This window comes from Miscanthus floridulus, chromosome 4 (genome assembly GCF_019320115.1).
Source record: "Miscanthus floridulus cultivar M001 chromosome 4, ASM1932011v1, whole genome shotgun sequence".
NCBI classification, from domain to species: Eukaryota; Viridiplantae; Streptophyta; class Magnoliopsida; order Poales; family Poaceae; genus Miscanthus; species Miscanthus floridulus.
The window spans coordinates 33,386,597-33,405,919 of record NC_089583.1 but is presented as its reverse complement, the minus strand read 5'-3'; the positions used below and the strand labels follow the sequence as shown (position 1 = coordinate 33,405,919).

General features: G+C 42.8%; 1 pseudogene; it reads left to right on the top strand.

Moving 5' to 3' along the window:
• Nucleotides 1-6,988: 6,988 nt before the first annotated feature.
• LOC136551282 (uncharacterized) lies at nucleotides 6,989-9,223 on the top strand (annotated as a pseudogene).
• The last annotated feature ends 10,100 nt before the right edge of the window (nucleotides 9,224-19,323 follow it).

The window sequence follows — 19,323 nt, the reverse complement described above, 5'->3', positions numbered from 1 at the left end:
TAAAGCCAGAGAGCCATATAGCCCTCACAGCTATACGTTAATCCCGGATAATCAGTTACAAGACAAGTCCTTCTGTTGCTAAAAAGTCATCTTGTTTATGTTTGTAGCATATTCATTAATCAAGTTTCAAGATCATGATTGTTGCACTAGCAATAGAACTACCCGATGATGGCATGACAAGGAGAGTTGAAATATCAATTTACTACACGAAGGATTTCCCAAACTAGGGGCTCCTCATACGGTAGTTTTGGTGTGCTTAGCCCAAGGGGTTGGTACATATATATAGGGCGGAGAACTCCCCACATCTACATCGACTAGCAATATAGTACTAATTGATGTTGCACCCTCCACCTTTACTAATAGGCCTAATTAATTATTAAAGTCCATTAGTAAATAAAGACATGGGCCTTTGGGCATGAGAAAATCTGAGATATTTTATTATTTTTGGAATTAATTAATTTCATGGATAAAATAATTCTAGAAAAGTTCAGAATTGAATTTTAAGCCACGAAAAATACTCCGAAGGCTCCAAAAATTCAGGGAAAATTCTCAGAGATATTTTAGAACAAGACAAACCCAAATAAAGTATTTGGAGCTCATGAAAAGATATTTTGGAGCATTTAAAAATTAGGTTATGCTCACAAACAAGTGGAAACAAGTTCCGGAAAAAGCCAAAGAAATTCCCGAGGTATCCATGGAGATAGGTTGATGAATAGTGAGTAGGAAGGAGTGATTTGGATTTCATGGAAAAGATTTTAGGATACTTCTCAAGCAAATATTAAGTTGGAAAACAAGGAATTTGATCCGTGAGAAAGACTAAGAATTGCTGGAGAAAGAAGATCGACTTACTAAACGCATTTTAAAAATCTTTTCTCACAACATGAAATAAATCAACAACCAAGCATCACATCAAGCAATAGCTCGTCAAATTAATTTGGAAAAGCTTGAAAATTCACATTTTTCCTATAACTAAATTAACACTAGTTCAAACTAAGATTGGTAAATTTTATCCAAATATCAAAACATTTATTTTAATTAGTGTTTTCTATGCACAATCCAAAATTAAAAATTTTGGGGTGTGACATAATGATAGAGAGATATATGCATGAATCTCTATCTCATACATCTATATAGAACTACTAGCAGGCCAACAAGGATGCGGATTTACACATAGGTTATGTTAAAGGTGTTGGGTCTCTATTTTTTCTGTTTTTTCGATCAACTATGCGAGGATGCTTTACTGCGAGTGCAGCTATTGTGATAAGGAACCACTAAAGCATCATCACTACTATCATATGAAGGCTAGAATATTTATACTCGATTATTTTTTGTTAATAAAAGTATCCTTGGATCCATACATGCGAGGTTGAAAAATCTTTCTTCTTGGACCACAGTGATATGATGACGCCAAAGAACACACACCAAATGTCGCCTAGCCATCTTGCTGGAAAGAGAATAAAATGAAAAAAAAAATCTGTGAAAACATTTACTTTATAAGCATCTTCTGGAGCTAATTTTTAGAATATACTCCTAAAATAGAGGTAAGACACATATTAATTGTTTGTATTTTTTAAATAAAATACAAAATCGGATGCTAGCTAGGAATGTTGAGAAGACACATGCAATATGTTGGCCTATTCTTCGTCAAAAAGCCATTAGAGTACACTATGTCCACATGGATTTGTCTTATTCTGTTACTTTTTGCAATCAGAGATTCTCTTTGGTTAGTTTATGTAGGCTTGTAGGGTATGTTTGATGCAACCAGGGCTGAAATTGCACGTTTACAAGCTCGGCTAATATACCACATTTACAAGCTACTCAGTTTGTATGGACTACCGGAAACGTCAAATTTGCCGAGCGTTTTTTTGTTTGCAAAGTGTATCCTCTCGGGCACTCGGCAAATAAGTTCTTTGCCAAGTGCTGCCATAAAAACACTCAGCAAAAAAAACACTCGGTAAAGAGGTGGTTTGCCAAGTGTAAAAAAACACTCGGCAAAGATGAGGTTTGCCGAGTGTTTTTTTTTGACACTCGGCAAAGAAAAAAATATTTTTTCTAGGAAAGAAAGAGAAGAAAAAAATGAAAAAAAATCTTTGCCGAGTGCCCAGATCTAGGACACTCGGCAAAGTAAAAAATATTTTTTTCTGCGAAAGAAAGAGAAGAAAAAAATGAAATAAAAAATCTTTGCCGAGTGCCTAGATCTAGGACACTCGGCAAAGTAAAAAAATATATTTTTTCTAGGAAAGAAAGAGAAGAAAAAAATTGAGAAAAAAAAATCTTTGCCGAGTGCCCAGATCTATGACACTCGGCAAACCAAAAAACAACCTTTTTTAACCCTAGCGCCGCGTTCGCACGCCACCTTCTCCCCGCGCCACGTCCCCTTCTCCCCGCGCCGCCTCCCCTTCTCCGTGCACGGGCACGCGCCTCCCCCTTCCCACGCACACGCGCACGCCGCCCCTCCCCTCCTCCCTCTATGGCGCCGACGCGGCCCCACCCTCCCCTCCTCCCTCGCCGGCGTACCTCCCTCCCTCCTCCACTAGATCCGGCCCCTGCGCGGGCGGATCCGACGACGGTGGCGCACCGGGAGGCCGGATCCGGCCCCGGCGCGGCCGCCCCCTCCTCTCCCTCTCTTCCCACCGCCGGCGCCCCTCCCCCTCCTCTCCCTCCTCTCTCTTCCCCGACGGTGGATTCGGCGCCCCTCCCGCTCCTCTCCCTCTCTTCCCACCGCCGGCGCCCCTCGCCCTTCTCTCCCTCCTCTCTCTTCCCCGACGGCGGATCCGGCGCGGCCGCCCCCTCCTCTCTCTTCCCCGGCGGCGGATCCGACGCGGGCCGCCCCCTCCTCTCCCTCTCTTCCCACCGCTGGTGCCCCTCCCCCTCCTCTCCTTCCTCTCTCTTCCCCGGCGGCGGATCCGGCCCGGCCACCCCCTCCTCTCTCTTCCCTGGATCCGGCGGCCACGTCCTCCTCACCCTCTCTTCCCCGACGTGGCGGGTGGTGGCGTGGTGGTGGTGGGCGGCGGTGTCATGGTGGTGGTGGCCGGTGGTGGCATGGTGGTGGTGGTGGCGGCGGTGGCGTGGTGGTGGTGGCTCGTTGCGGCGACCGTGAAGCCGGGGAGCGGAGGCGAGACGCAGGGGAAGAGCGCCGCCGAGGAGACTGACGGCGGCCGGCGGAGACCGCCAGTGGTGGCTTTTTTTGTGGTGGTTTTTTTTGTGGTGGCTTTTTTTATTTTTCAAAAAAATGTTTACCGAGTGTATTTTGGGCACTCGGCGAAGTCTTCCTGATTCCCGTAGTGGCTGCGGCATAACTTTTTTTATTAGCCTTCCTATTCATGTGAAATTAAGCAAATAATATTCCTCATTATTACTTGGTTTATTTTATTTATTTTATTTTTCTCGCTCTTTTTATTTAGATATATGTAAAAGTCAGTGTGATTATAATTATCTATTTTAATCTTATAAATCTAGAAAAGGTGTACTATAAATCGTTTGTATCCTAAAAAATAATTAAGAGTTCAGTTAATCATATACAATGCCGTTAAGTGCACATTAGTGTTTTATTCTTTCATATTCACGTTCTGAGGCATAGGTTTCCAACCAAAGAGACTATGACTTCACTTGTTTGATCAGGCAGATTTCATCAAATTTCCAAGCATTTCTCAGGCAGCATTTTTCGTGGCAAATTGTTCATCAGGTCTCCAACCAAACAAGTCTCTAGTATATATATAGGGAGGGTACTAATATAGTTGTGAGTTAGTGAGCATTTTACTGTATGCGACCTCTATTATATACGTGGAAAAAAAAATGTGGACAAGTATAACTGAACAGAAAAAAAGTTCATTGTAAAGGGCTGGCCCTACTGGTTATTATGACAAAAAAAAAAAAAGAGGACAGACCCGCAGTAGGAGAGACCGGCAGTAATGAAAAATGCAAAAGTCTCTGAAATTTTAGCTAAACTTTTTGAAACTTCATGAAATTTTGACTCAAATTAATTTAATAATTGAAACGAGACTCATCGCAGTGAACAAGAACATTACAGATATACACTACCACAGTAATGTTTTTCAGAGCCGGGCTAAAAAGATTAACGAGGGTGGACAACATGTACGCCTCTGCTCTAACATCACCGTTAATCATCAGTTATAGAGGCGGTTGTATATGATGCCTCTGTTAATGCAAATAACAAAAATCCCAGCCCAGGCACTGTGGCGTGTCGTGCTCTCTGCCTCCCCGCCACCGTGCCAAGATCTCCCTCCCCGCCGGGACCCATCCTTATCCACCGAGCCTGCTGATGCTGTCAAGGCAACCATTACCTACCCGGCCCGGCCCTGTCGTTGTGGTCCATCTCTATATAGGAATCCTGCTTCTAAAAGACGGGCAGCGGATCGGGCCACGTCGCCCGCAAACCCTCCAGCCGTCAGATCCAGCCAAGACGTCATATGGACCGTCCGATCTGGGTTGTAGCGAGTCTCACACCCGTTAAGCCGTCAACCCGGGCGGTCGCGAATCCTCGCGAACCCGCTCGTGGGCGCCTTCTCGATCTGTCCGCGGGCGGTCGCGAATCCCTCCCCGCTCGCGAATCCTCCAGTCCTCCCACCGCCATCCGCCTCCTCCGCACCTCGCTCCTCCCGGCACGGGCGGCGGCCAGCGGCCCTAGCGCGGGCGGGGTACGGGCACCGTCAACCCTGGCTGTCCCACTAAGCCGTCAACCCGGACCTACGCCGCCGGCCATGCGCACGGCCCGTCTGGCGCGCGTCCGTGCAACCCTTGCACCAACGAGATTTTCCCCTTCTTCCCCACGGGAGCAGAGAAGAGCATGCGCTTGGCACTGCCGATTCCCGCTAGGGGAAGAGTGGCCGGTGGTGATGGAGCCTGCCCAGGGCCCTCGCGCACCTGCGCGACCATGGGCGCCGCCAGCTGTGCCCGCGCGGTTTGGCGGCGGCGGTAGCCCGTGAGGAGGAGGCCGCTCGCGGGCGACCCCCACACCTCCCTCCTCCCGGTGCGGGTGGAGGCCCCAGCGGCCCCGATGCAGGCGGGGTGCTGGCACGGCGGCCCTATGAAAGGTCCTAATGGCTAGAGGGGGGGGTGAATATCCTATTTAAAAATTTCTACAACAACACTTAACAAACCAGTTAAACAATTTTGAGGTGAAGCGAGTGTTGCGCTAGCCTACTAAAAACGTAAGCCACCTACCACAATTCTAGTTTATATAGATTCTATCCACACAATAGCTATGATAGTACACTAAGTTAGTGTGCTCTCAAAAGCTAACTAAAGAGCCACACTAACCAAACTAACAAGCTCTCACAACTAGCTACACTAAAGAGCTTGACAACTAGTTTGCGGTAATGTAGAGAGTGAGCAAGATAGTTATACCACCATGTCGAGGAGTGAACCAATCATTCACAAGGATGAATACCAATGAAGACCAATCACCTCAGAATCAAATGATGAACACAATGTTTTTTTACCGAGGTTCACTTGCTTGCCGGCAAGCTACTCCTCGTTGTGGCGATTCACTCACTTGGAGGTTCATGAGCTAATTGGCATCACATGCCAAACCCTCAATAGGGTGCCGTACAACCAACACAAGATGAGGATCACACAAGCCACGAGTAATTCACTAGAGTACCTTTTGGCTCTCCACCGGGGAAAGGTCAAGAACCCCTCACAATCACCACGATCGGAGCCAGAGACAATCACAACCCTCCGCTCAACGATCCTCGCTGCTCCAAGCCGTCTAGGTGGTGGCAACCACCAAGAGTAACAAGCAAATCCCGCAGCGAAACACGAACACCAAGTGCCTCTAGATGCAAACACTCAAGCAATGCAGTTGGATTCTCTCCCAATCTCACAAAGATGATGAATCAATGATGTAGATGAGTGGGAGGGCTTTGGCTAAGCTCACAAGGTTGCTATGTCAATGTAAATGGCCAAGAGAGTGAGCTTGAGCCGGCCATGGGGCTTAAATAGAAGCCCCCACGAAATAGAGTCGTTGTACCCCTTCACTGGGCACAACACGGGGTGACCGGACGCTGGACCTCAGCGTCCAGTCACGCGATGCATGCCACGTGTCCCCTCTCTTCAAATATTGATCGCTCGATCTCAACGGTCAAGTGAAGACCGGACGCAGCAGCTCAAAGTGACCGGACGCTGAACCCCAGCGTTCGGTCGTTTCCAGTAAGCATCCAGAGATGACTTTTCATTACCGGACGTGTCCGATCATGCTCGACCGGACACATCCAGCGTCCGGTCACTCGGCGACTCCTCTGTGTGTGACCATGTCAGTGTGACCGGACGCGTCGGGTCCTTTAGAGACCAGCGTCCGGTCACTTACAGTGACCTCCATCTTTTCTATCTAGGGCGCTGGTGGTATCGTCGGACTGTCTGCACTTCATGGGCGGACACTTCGCTGGTGAAGTTCATAACCCTTGCTCAAATGTGCCAACCACCAAGTGTATCACCTTGTGCATGTGTTAGCATATTTTCACAAACATTTTTAAGGGTGTTAGCACTCCACTAGATCCTAAATGCATATGCAATGAGTTAGAGCATCTAGTGGCACTTTGATAACCGCATTTCGATATGAGTTTCACCCCTCTTAATAGTACGGCTATCGATCCTAAATGTGATCACACTCACTAAGTGTCTCGATCACCAAAACAAAATGGCTCCTACCATTTGTACCTTTGCCTTGAGCCTTTTGTTTTTCTCTTTCTTCTTTTCAAGTCCAAGCGCTTGATCATCACCATGGCATCGCCATCATCATGTCATGATCTTCATTTGCTTTGCCACTTGGAATGTGCTACCCATGTCATGATCACTTGATAAACTAGGTTAGCATTTAGGGTTTCATTAATTCACCAAAACCAAACTAGAGCTTTCACCCTAGCCACTCCAGTCCAGGACACCCCGACGTCGGATGAGGCCCCAGCGACCCTGTCAGCTCTCGCCCCCGCCTTGAGCTCAGTCGTTCCTCCATGGCTAGCCGCAAGTGATGTTGGCATAGATTGCGTCGACAATGGCGGTGGCTAAGTGGTGTCGTTCTCGGCTGGATGAACGCCGCCGTGATTTACAGCCGAAATCCATGGCGTCCGTACCTCGCTCTCCCGCAGCAATGGACCACCACTCCCCTCCTCCAGGCAATGAGGCAACCGCCAGATTTGGCACTGATCCAAGCTGTGAAGGTGAGGCCCAGGTTTGCCTCCGTCCCATGCTGTGATTTATCCCTCTCCTCTCCTATTGCTTAGGATTATTCTCCTCATATGGACTTTATTGTAATGCTATTAGAAAGCATTTGTATTCAAATATTTTCAGGAAGGAGAAGGGAGACGAAATGATTAGCTAGCTCCTAGATGTGCATTGATTGAGTGGGAGAGATTTCGTAGTTCTGAATTATGCAGCGCTCAGTGTTATCGTTCAGAAACGAGTTCTAACCTTAAGCCCAAACATGCGTAATCTGAACCTAGTTTGGGATTTGTAATGGTATTTTTGGTTACGCTACCGTTTTATCAAAATAGAATTTGTACCAATGCTACATTTCATTCACCCTCGAAATTGCTTTTCTTCACTATGCTATAAGATAAAACAGAAAAAATAAGAAAAGCGGCGAATGCAATAAGGTATTCTTTTCTATGCATTTGGTAGAGGAAATATTCAGGCTTTTAGCACATCTAAACTACCCTATAATTAATTGAGCAACTTTGTTAGCCCATGTTGCAGTAATCTCCTATCACAAGATCGTGTCTTTTTTTATGGTTCTTGGGTCCAAATTTGTTTAACCGTGGCGTTCCTTTCCTCTCTTCAGGAAGAGTAGAAGGGACGAAAAGAAGACAGCGTTGCCAAGCAGCCAGCCCATGACAAGGTTAGGATGCGTGCTAGCTGTTCTTGCTCTCTAGCATTTCTTGGAGTCTTTTGTTTGATCGGGTATTGCTTCCATTGTTCATGAAATTTGCCGCCTGCTTGGCGAGCAGAGTGCAACCTGAATGTCAACCAATCAAAACTGATTCAGCACCTGGAGTTGATTAACAGAAATAATCGACGTGGAACTCTACAAGCTGGTCCACAATAGTGATAGTGACATCGACATTGTATTTGCACTTCTGAATTCTAATTATGCTCTTGCTCAGAAAGGTATGGGTTTACAAAGAAAATAAGGCAGTTCATTGTCTGACAATGCTTATCTTGTTCCTTTTTTTGGTAGATAATCTCAAATCATGAATTTTGAGCTTTTAGATGAATATCTCGAATGTGCAGATGTTTTATATATAATGTGCTTATAAGAATGAACAAGTTCCTTGCAAAACTGAATAAATTAGACCAGAAACCTGTAAGGATCATTCAACTTCAGACAAGAATCTTAACTACAGTATGGTATAATGTGGAAATGCATGCCTAACATTGATTAGTATCTTTTATGCACTACTTTAAGCAACTAATCCAAAGAAAAAAAAATGTCAATATGTTTTCAATCGAGTGATATTGTCATAGCACATTAGTCCACCTCACAGCCTCGGTTGTCATGTGCAACACATTGGAAAGTTATGCTACGGCTACGCTAAAATTATCACTGCAGGATACTTGTACGATTGGACTGACAAACAAAAAAATCTTCAATCAGTGTTGTTAGCTCCAACTTCAAGGCCCATTATAAAAAATTTACAGAAAAGGGGATATAAAGGTACCTCGCGATGAACTTCCCTACATCTTGCATACACATAGGTAATAGCTTAGACATCTATTCCTTTTATTTTGTGCTTATACTGATTCATATGGATTCTAAACTGGCAAGAAAGAGCTCTTGCAGGACAACCTACCGTGCTCCCCTGGGTCAAACCCTGGACAGCAAAAACACCTTCTTTGCCGGTAAATTCCAACAGCGAGGCCAGGTCAGGGTCCATCACATATCTCAAGGTCCCAGCAGTAGAAATAGAACAATACTAATAGAAGCTCGTTTAAATTTGTTATCTCTATATAAGAGATAAAATGTGCACCAAGACCTACCAAAATTTAATCCAATTGGAACTCAACTCATCTTTATTTGAAACCTTCTAATTTTCTAAACCAACAAGTGAAAAATAAAAAGGTAAATAAATAATAAAAAAAGCATCTTTGGCTAGACCAGGTTATAGCTTAAGCTCCATCATCACTTTCGGTTCCACATGATATTAGCAAAGTTCCCTTGCACATGAGACAAATGTATCACGCTTATCCTATTCTCCAATCTCCATAGTTCTGATTGAGTAAACCTAAAGTATACTGCCCATAATTGAAACTCAGTATAGGCATACAGCCAAAAAAAGGCATATTCTGATTGTTTTTTCGTGTTACACACTTGCAACGACTATTCAACAAGCAGGAACATGGAAATAGAAGACAAGACTTGGAACAGAAGGGTTATATAGCTATTGCATGCTGCAGTCATTATATATATAGGAGTTCTAGCACCTTTTGTGTATCTCCATGTGGGGCCCCGTGGTGTCCGTCGTATATACTGCAATATACACAAAATCAGATCAATGAGATGTTGACATGTCTTCTTTGGTTATCACGAGTTCTTCTGAATCGCTATACTATCTAGGCCTACCACGTATTCTGAACTTCCTTTTATCTATTCAAGTTGATATAGCCATTATCTTTTCTTGAGAATGATTTCCTCAACCAAGCTATACATAATGTGTATGGAATCCGGTCCTGTTCGCCTGCAGCGGCTGGCTGAAGTATCGCAGGCTGGTGCTGACCCGACACAGGATCATCCGCGCGGCAATGCCGCGCATGATTTCTAGTGGATGATGAAAAAGCATATCAAGGATACAATATAGGAAGAGAGAGGCGAGGGGGATCAGGTCTCGCCATTAGTCAATCGCTTCACTGAATTCGAGCTCCACCTCATCGGATCCGAGCTCCTCACCAGATTCGTTGCTAGCGTGAGGCCTGCCGCCAGCGCAAAGAGGATGCATGAGATCGAGAGAGAGAGAGAGAGCACGCCACGGGCTCCTCCTTGCTAGATCTACCACTAGAGCATGATCCGCCTACCACTGGCGCAAGGAGGAGGCGTGAGATCGAGAGAGAGCATGCCGTGGTGCACTGTCTTACTGGGATCCGGTGCAGCGGAGTCCTTATTTTTAGAGGCAATCATCTTAAGAGTCCCGCTTCTATTAATTGTTTTTCAGAGGTCGTCATGAGTTTGCCTCCTACGTAGTTGTATGAATGTCTCCGAAAATAGCAGATCACTTTAGGAGACAACAATATTTTGTGCCCGTCTCAGTAAGTAAAAAGAGATGTAACGTAAAATCGTTTTTGTGGTAGTGATATAGATTTACCTTAATTGTGAACCCTTTGTTCATTATTATGTCATACTAGTACATGTTTGAAAATGGTGATTATTGTTTCCTCGATCACACAACGTGTATGCAACTTACACTCTTTTGTATGTGCATGTGTCGGACTCCGAAAGGTGGGCAGCGATTGCAAAGGGGCTGCCCGGAAGAACAGACAGTGACATCAAGAACCACTGGAACACCCAGCTCAGCAAGAAGCTTTTGGCATTGGGCATTGACCCCAGAACCCACTGGTTCCTCCCTGATGATCTCCATCCCGATTTCATCAGGCTCCAAGCTGATGCAGCCAAATTCTTTGCAAAGTTGAACAGCAGGCACTAGTAGAGAAACGACATTTGATCCCACCTCGAAATTTGACTTTAGTCCCGGTATTTTTCGCGCCCGGAACTAGAGAGACCTTTAGTCCCGGTTTGTAGCTTCAACCGGGACTAAAGGTCCCTGCCCAAAGGCTACAGTGGCAGGATTTTGCTGCAGGGGACCTTTAGTTCCGGTTGGAGCTACCAACCGGGACTAAAGGTTAACTTTTACTCCCGGTTGGTCCCTCCAACCAGGAGTAAAAGTCTACTCCCGGCTGGAGGCTCCGTCTGGGACTAGAAAGGGACCTTTAGTCCCGGTTGCTATCTCCAACCGGAACTAAAGCTGATCGAGCAAGTGAGGCATCAACAGAGGTAAAACTAATGGACTATTGCAGCCGAGACTATTGCAAATGGAGCTAAAAAGAAAGCTTCTTTTGAGCTGACACTGGCAGGATGCACGTTAGCTACTAGAATATAAGTAGCCTAGCCTAGCTATTGTGGCTGTTGTTTGTGTTTGTGCACGTTAGCTATTAGAATAATGATTGAATACACTGACAGGGTGCACGCAAAATATTGAGTCTGTTCGTTCGGCTGCTGTGCCGATGGAATCAATTAGTCCCGGCTGGTATTACGAGCCAGGACTAAAGGTAATACCTTTAGTCCCGGCTGGTATTATCAGTCGGGACTAAAGGTCTTTTAGTCCCGGACGTTTACAGGAGCCGGGACTAAAGGTCTCCAACCGATTGAGCTCTGTCGATGGGCCGGCTCGACCTGACGTCCACACATAGGAGAGAGCATATACCAGAATGAAGCGGCTCAGTACGCAATATGCTGGAATTGCTGGCAGTCCCACCTATTAGCACCACCTCGCTTGCTCAGAAGAGTGAAAGCTAACTTAAAAGTTCAGCTCTAGAGCCATGCACCACGATCTTACTTGAACAGGATCTGTTCTATAGGATCGTACCGCTACTTCCTTGACTAAAGGTCCTTCGTACTTTAGTTTGCACAAAATGTTCAAACATTATAAACGTGTAGAATACGTATATTCTAGCAGCGTAGAATGCGTATTCGAAAACCAAAACGAATCATCAATTGAAAATAGAAACAAAAAAAGAAAACAAAAAAATTTGAAAGTCCCGGTAGCAGCGTAGAATGCGAACGAATCATCAATTGAAAATAGAAACAAAAAAAGAAGAAAAAGAAAATAGAAACAAAAAAAGAAAAAAAAAGAAAACCTTAAGTCCCGGTTGGTAATACCAACTGGGACTAAAGGGCCGGCCCAAGTGGCCAGGCCGGGAGGCCTCTTTAGCCCCAGTTGGTATTATCAATCGGGACTAAAGGTGGACCTTTAGGTGGACCCACTACTACAGAATGGACTTGTTGTCCTGGACGGTAACGGCCTTTAGTCCCGGTTACCGCGCCGGGACAACGATCCCGGGACTAAAGGTGGAACCTTCAGTCCCAGGTCATCGAGCCGGGACTAAAGAGGGATCTTTAGTCCCGGTTGGTGTTACCAACCGGAACTAAAGGCCCTCCAGCCGAGCAAACCTGGCGCACCCTTTAGTCCCGGTTGGTAACCCCAACCGGGACTAAAGGTTCACCCTTTAGTCCCGGTTGGTAACCCCAACCGGGACTAAAGGTTCCTTTTTTTTTCTTTTTTTTGTTTAATTTGTTTTCAGTTTAGTTACACATATTTGTTTAATATATAATATGCTTTTATGTACGTATTCTATGCTGCTAATATAAATACACGCACGCATATAATTACATCTAATTCTCATCTCGAGCATTATTATATTCGAATAAAGTATGAAACTATATATATTATAGATATATATGTATATATACAACACTTTCATAATCTGGTTCTCGAAAATAACGATATCAATAAATATTTAATTTACATCATTAGTTCCTTAGATCAAAGTAGAACTCGCCGTTGGGATTTAGCACTTTTTCTAAAAGATATCCTGCTATTGACTTTTGAACTGCTTTCAGATGATCTTTTTGCATGACCCTTCGTTTCAACCATTCAGTCTTGCATTTGAAATAAAAGAAAAAGTATTAATACATATATATATATATATTCATTTAAAAATAAATAAAAAATTGATATATACGTACTCTGAGGACATCTTCAGGAGTTCTTCTTATGTATGCAGTGATAAATTCACAAACGTAGTATCCACACAAGTTATTACCTGATTCCTGCCGCAAACACCACTGTACGAGAAGAAGATTATTCTCATCATCTCACACGTAAATTGAAGTACGATATAGTAATTAAACACGTGGGAAAGTATATGTAGTACTACTTACTGGTATTTCAACTACATTAAGTGGTGCCTTCCAATCCTTGCGGTGTTGCCGAATAAACTCTTTCCAAACCCTGTGCGACCAATAATGTACGATCGTTAATAAATTATGGCAAAGTCTATTCAATAATAGTTGTGCGCGAGAGATCGAAATTACCCCTGGATAATGTCTATCATATCTTGGTATAGTGCTCGCTCTTTTTTCAATGAGTCCAAGATTACTAACTGACTTGAGTTTAACTCAATGACAATGAGTATCTAGTGAAACGGTTTATACACACACGTACATGCATATAAGTTGTATTGATATTACATAAAATGTGTAGACTACATTATTATTAACACTTACTCAAAGTTGTACGGGAAAAGTATTGTTGTCTTGTCGTGCTGCTTCACGAAGAAATTCATGATATTCGTCTGTGCTTCAGATACCCAGTGGTCCTTGACAATAATATCGGTTTTGAATACGATATAAGGATCAATGAAGCCAACACTGGTGTCTTGTATTCTTTGGAGCTCTGACATATGGAATCTGTATATAAATATAAGTTACATGTGAGGATAATTATATACACGTACGCATGGAAGTGAGTTTATTAAATAAAAGTAAGAATCACTTACAAACAAAAGGAGCTAATGATTGATTTGTCCAGAGCGTCCAAGTGGAATAGTTGATGCAATTCTTCGAAACTAATATGTAAGATGTCATCTCCACGGAAGTAATGATGGTCTCTAAATCTGACAAAGATCCACTGCTCACCCCTGCCACACGCCTGCATGTACCACTTGTTGAGCAAGTATATTTGCGTACCCAATTCATTCAGAGCCGCAGGGTTGTACAGACTTTTGCCAAATTTATAAGTCTTCCAGGTTCTGGATTGGAGCTTTGCCCGTCACTTGATCCAATGTTAAACCAGTTTGTTCAAAAAAATCATTAAGGTCTTGAACCGACACTTCTCTAGAGTTGTCTGGTCGATAGACTTCTATGTTGGAACCATATTGATTAGCAACAACAAGATTTTGCATTGGTTGCTTCTGTTGTTCGAGCTGTGGGACATCCTTCCCTGATGCTCTTTTCCTTTTCTTATGTGCATCATGTGACTTCATGAGGGAGCGGTCATAGTTTGATAGTGGCGGTGGCTTACGAACTTTAAGCATGTTTTTCTTGTGAGCTTCGACCTTCTGCCTCAGCTGATCTCGTGGTATGTAAAAGTACGACTTCTCCTTAAGCTTCGCTTGTCTCTGCTTTTGGATATCTATAAAAAAATCTTTCACTTTTTTGCCTTCTTCAGCTGCTATTTGCTCATCAGTCTTTTCAGAAAGTATTTCTTGAGAAATAACTCTTTTTTTGGGGGTCTTCTTTGCCACCGGGACCTTAGACGTCTTTGTAGTGCGTCGCTATGGAGGTGGTGGGGGCGGTGTTGGAGACCAGCGTGGAGGCGATGAGGCTGTTGTTGGAGTCCGGCGTGGAGGCGTTGGAGATCGTTGTGGAGGCGGTGGGGCCAGTGTAGGAGTTGGAGATCGTTGTGGAGGCGATGGGGCCGGTGTAGGAGTTGGAGATCGCTGTGGGGATGAAGTCGTCTCGGCCCCCGCGACGCTGTGATGAGATGGGGAATGAATGATTGGGCTAGGCTGGGGGAGACCCTGCTACAAAAACAAGTTGTGGTCAATTATTTTTGAAGCCAATATAAAATTAATGGAAAAATAATATTTCATTCACTATCATTCATACCTAGGGTGAGGTAGGGGAAGCGGTGGCGCCCCAGGAATGATGATGAAGCGTTCGCGCCATTGAATAAATGTCTTCTCTGCTTCTCCTAGTGTCTTCTCCCCATCACCACCTTCAATGTCAAGAGGAACATTGCTGTAACCTTTGAGCACTCTATCGACCGAGACGCTAGCATATCTAGGTTAAATAACTGACCCATGGATTCTTGGTGTCTTCGTTCGGTCTATTGGAGATACAACCCCGACAGCCACCATGATTGATGCATTATTACCATCTGGAATGTGCAGCTCACATGTTGTTAGAGGCTCGGTAATGTCATCAACAGGGAAGTGCAACCCAGCATCACCTTGAATAACTGGCAGCTCCGTAGATGCACAACTGCTTTTCATCTGACCAACGGGGCTAATGGTGACTCCCGGCGTCGATTGCATTTGACTCATTGCTAGCTGCACTTGCCTCTTGATCTCCTCCTGCATTCTTGCCTCAAGAGATTTTTCTCGTTCATGTGATTCAAGCAATACTTGTCGTGACTCATTAACAAATTGGTCCAATACACGGATTCGGTCTGTCTCCTCATCCTTCTTTCTCTGGTGGCTTCTGTAGGTATCCCTGTCTGCTGGGAATGCTTGTAGCCACGGAACCGCCCCATAGCCTCTTGTTCGACCACCGTGTTCGGGATTCTCTAGGGCATATGTCAATTCATCCTTTTCTCTGTTGAGCTTGAAAACACCACTATCAGCTTCTTCCCTAGCACGAGCTAGTCTCTGTGTTGCTCTCTCAATTTTTTGGCTAAAAATTAGCTTGCCAATGTCTGGGTCTAGGCTTCCCCCATGAGTGTAGAACCAATTCTTCGCGCGTTGAGGCCAGTTCTTCTCTATTGTTTCAGGTACGATTCCCTTGGCAGTAATCTCTGCTTCTAGGTTCTGCCACTTGGGAATAGCACTCCTATAACCACCTGATCCCATGTGATGATGGTATTGCTTCTGTCGGGCATTCTGCTGATTCCTCATCACACGTTCCTCACTCTCTTGAGATGTCTTGTATTGTACGAAGTCATCCCAATGGGACTCCAACTTGACAAACGCCTTAGCATTGAAATTCGGCGTTTCATTCTTTAAGATAAACTTTTTATACAATGTCTTCTTCCAACTCTGGAACAATGTTGCCATCTTCTTCATTGTCCAATCCCTCACTAGCTCCTTCAAAGCATCATCTACTTGTAATGTGAAATGTTGAGTGATATCTCTCCAAGCTAGGTTCTTGTCACGATCAGATACAAAACTAACATTAGGAGCGGATATCTTCTGCTTCCATTCACGAGCACTAACTGGGATCCTATCCCTTACAATGAACCCACATTGATTGACATATATCCGAGCATGTGGTCCCAATGGTTTGCCGGTGTCGGTGTTGAATTCTGATATTATGAAACGGCCCTCTAATGGCTTTTTTGGCCCTTGGACTTTCCTACTCTTACCGGTGGTTGATGTAGATCCAGAGATCGGCTACATGAGTAGAATCACAACGATTAACAACAAATATACGTACGCATGCATCTATAAGAGATGATAGATAATCGAATATACCTCGCCAGTATTTTCTTGCGCGACAATTTGTTGATCTTCAACCACCGGCATATTCAGGATATCATCATAATTAGCAAAGTACTGACTCGTGTCATCCACATTGGTGCCGGCGTTGATAATATTCGCCATTATGTCATCATTCAAGTTATCATCCGGAGCAGCCATTTGTATCTTCAAGATAACACATAGATATAATTACTATGGCACATAACATAAGTACATGTGAAAACACATATAGAATTACTAAATCCAATTAAATATAATAACACATAATATTTCATAAGGATAAACAATAATAAGGTATAGGCTTTGGAATCGAATAAAAAACACTTTCGATCCAAAAAACATGGAAATAAGTACATGTATATATACATATAGAATGATACAATTTTCTCTCTCTCTCTCAACACATAGAATAAGTGCATATGTATATATCTCTAGATATGCATGTGATAACACATAGAATGTCTCTCTAGATACAATTTTCTCTCTCTCTCAACACATGGAAATAATTAAGTACATGTATATATACACATAGAAATAATTAAGTACATATATATATATGTATACATATAGAATCTCTAGATAGAATTAATTACTAAATCTAATTAAACCTAACATATATACATAGATAGAATTTTAATAAATCAAAATTAAATCTAACACATATAGAGAGAGATAGAATAATAATTACTAAATATATCAAAAACTATAATAAAAACTATCTAAATAAAGCACTAATTAAATTTTAATACATTTAAATCTAATTAACATATATCAAAAACTATCTAAAAACTAAGAATAAACTACTAATTAAATTTTAATACATTTAAATCTAACATATATATCAAACACTACCTAAAAAACTATCTAAAAAACTATCTAAAAAGTATCTAAAAAACTATCTAAAATAGGCTATGGATGCATGGCCATGCATGCATGGCGACTAGGCGTGCTGGCCGGCCACACGGGGCTGAGCAGAGCCACGCGAGGACGACGTACGGTGGAGACTCGATGGCCACCGGGCGGGGCTCGACGACGATGGCGGCGCGGGTGCGGCAGAGATGACGATCGAGGCCGGGCGGGGGTAGACGACGGCGGCGGCGCGCGCGGGTGCGGCAGAGACGACGAGATCGATTGTAGATCGAAAAGTAGAAGATGAACCGATCGATATATATAGGCCGGGACCCTTTAATCCCGTCTGGTAACACCAACCGGGACTAAAGATCCTTTAGTCCCCGCTGGTAAGCCGAACCGGGACTAAAGGTCCAACCCTTTAGTCCCGACTCGGCTTACCAGCCGGGACTAAAGGATCTTTAGCCCCGGTTGGTGTTATCAGCCGGGACTAAAGGTATTTTTGGGCGGGCAACTCCGCCCACCCTTTAGTCCCGGTTCCTGGCCTGGGCCGGGACTGAAGGCCTAAAATTTTTGCAGCCCGCCAAAGTGTTGTTTTTTCAGTAAGGATTGTAGATCTTGATGAGCTGCTCCAATGAGACACTAAATGACCTCAGATGAAAAATCTCTGAATACCAAGTTTGATCATCTCAGCAAGATCTACAATTGTTACATAGCTCATTTTTCCATTTGAGAAAGTTTTATCAAACACTAGTCACAAATTCTTGATTCTCATATAGACTTTCTAAAACCATGTCACACACTTGTGAAATTTGAACTACATTTTGTTTAAACTTTCTCAAATGAAAAATGGCCTATATAAGGATTGTGTATCTTGATGAGCTGAACAAACTTGGTATTCAAAACTTTTCAATTGGAGACAATCTAGGGTTCCGAAAACTAGTTTGTAGGTGTCGAAATTTAAAAATCACAAATTTGAACCATCCAAACTATCTCAAATGGAAAGTTGACCAAAACAACAATTGTAGATCTTGATGATTTTAACAAACTTGGTACTCAAAACTTTTCAATTTGAAGTCATTTAGAGTTCAAAATACTAGAGTCAAAGTGTTGTTTTTTTATTTGACCAAATTTGACTTGGTCAAACTTGCTCAAATGAGACACTAAATGACCTCAGATGAAAAATCTCTTAATACCAAGTTTGATCATCTCAGCAAGATCTACAATTGTTACATAGCTCATTTTCCCATTTGAGAAATTTTTATCAAACACTAGTCATAAATTCTTGATTCTCATATAGACTTTCTAAAACTATGTCACACACTTATGAAATTTGAACTATATTTTGTTCAAACTTTCTCAAATGAAAAAATGGACTATATAAGGATTGTATATCTTGATGAGCTGAACAAACTTGGTATTCAAAACTTTTCAATTGGAGACAATCTAGGGTTCCGAAAACTAGTTTGTAGGCGTCAAAATTTAAAAATCACAAATTTGAACTGTCCAAACTATCTCAAATGGAAAGTTGACCAAAACAACAATTGCAGATCTTGATGATTTTAACAAACTTGGTACTCAAAACTTTTCAATTTGAAGTCATTTAGAGTTCAGAATACTAGAGTCAAAGTATTGTTTTTTCATTTGACCAAATTTGACTTGGTCAAACTTGCTCAAATGAGACACTAAATGACCTCAGATGAAAAATCTCTTAATACCAAGTTTGATCATCTCAGCAAGATCTACAATTGTTACATAGCTCATTTTCCCATTTGAGAAAGTTTTATCAAACACTAATCACAAATTCTTGATTCTCATATAGACTTTCTAAAACTATGTCACACTTGTGAAATTTAAACTATATTTTGTTCAAACTTTCTCAAATGAAAAAATGGCCTATATAAGGATTGTATATCTTGATGAGCTAAACAAACTTGGTATTCAAAACTTTTCAATTGGAGACAATCTAGGGTTCCGAAAACTAGTTTGTAGGCGTTGAAATTTAAAAATCACAAATTTGAACCGTCCAAACTATCTCAAATGGAAAGTTGACCAAAACAATAATTGCAGATCTTGATGATTTTAACAAACTTGGTACTCAAAACTTTTCAATTTGAAGTCATTTAGAGTTCAGAATACTAGAGTCAAAGTGTTGTTTTTTCATTTGACCAAATTTGACTTGGTCAAACTTGCTCAAATGAGACACTAAAT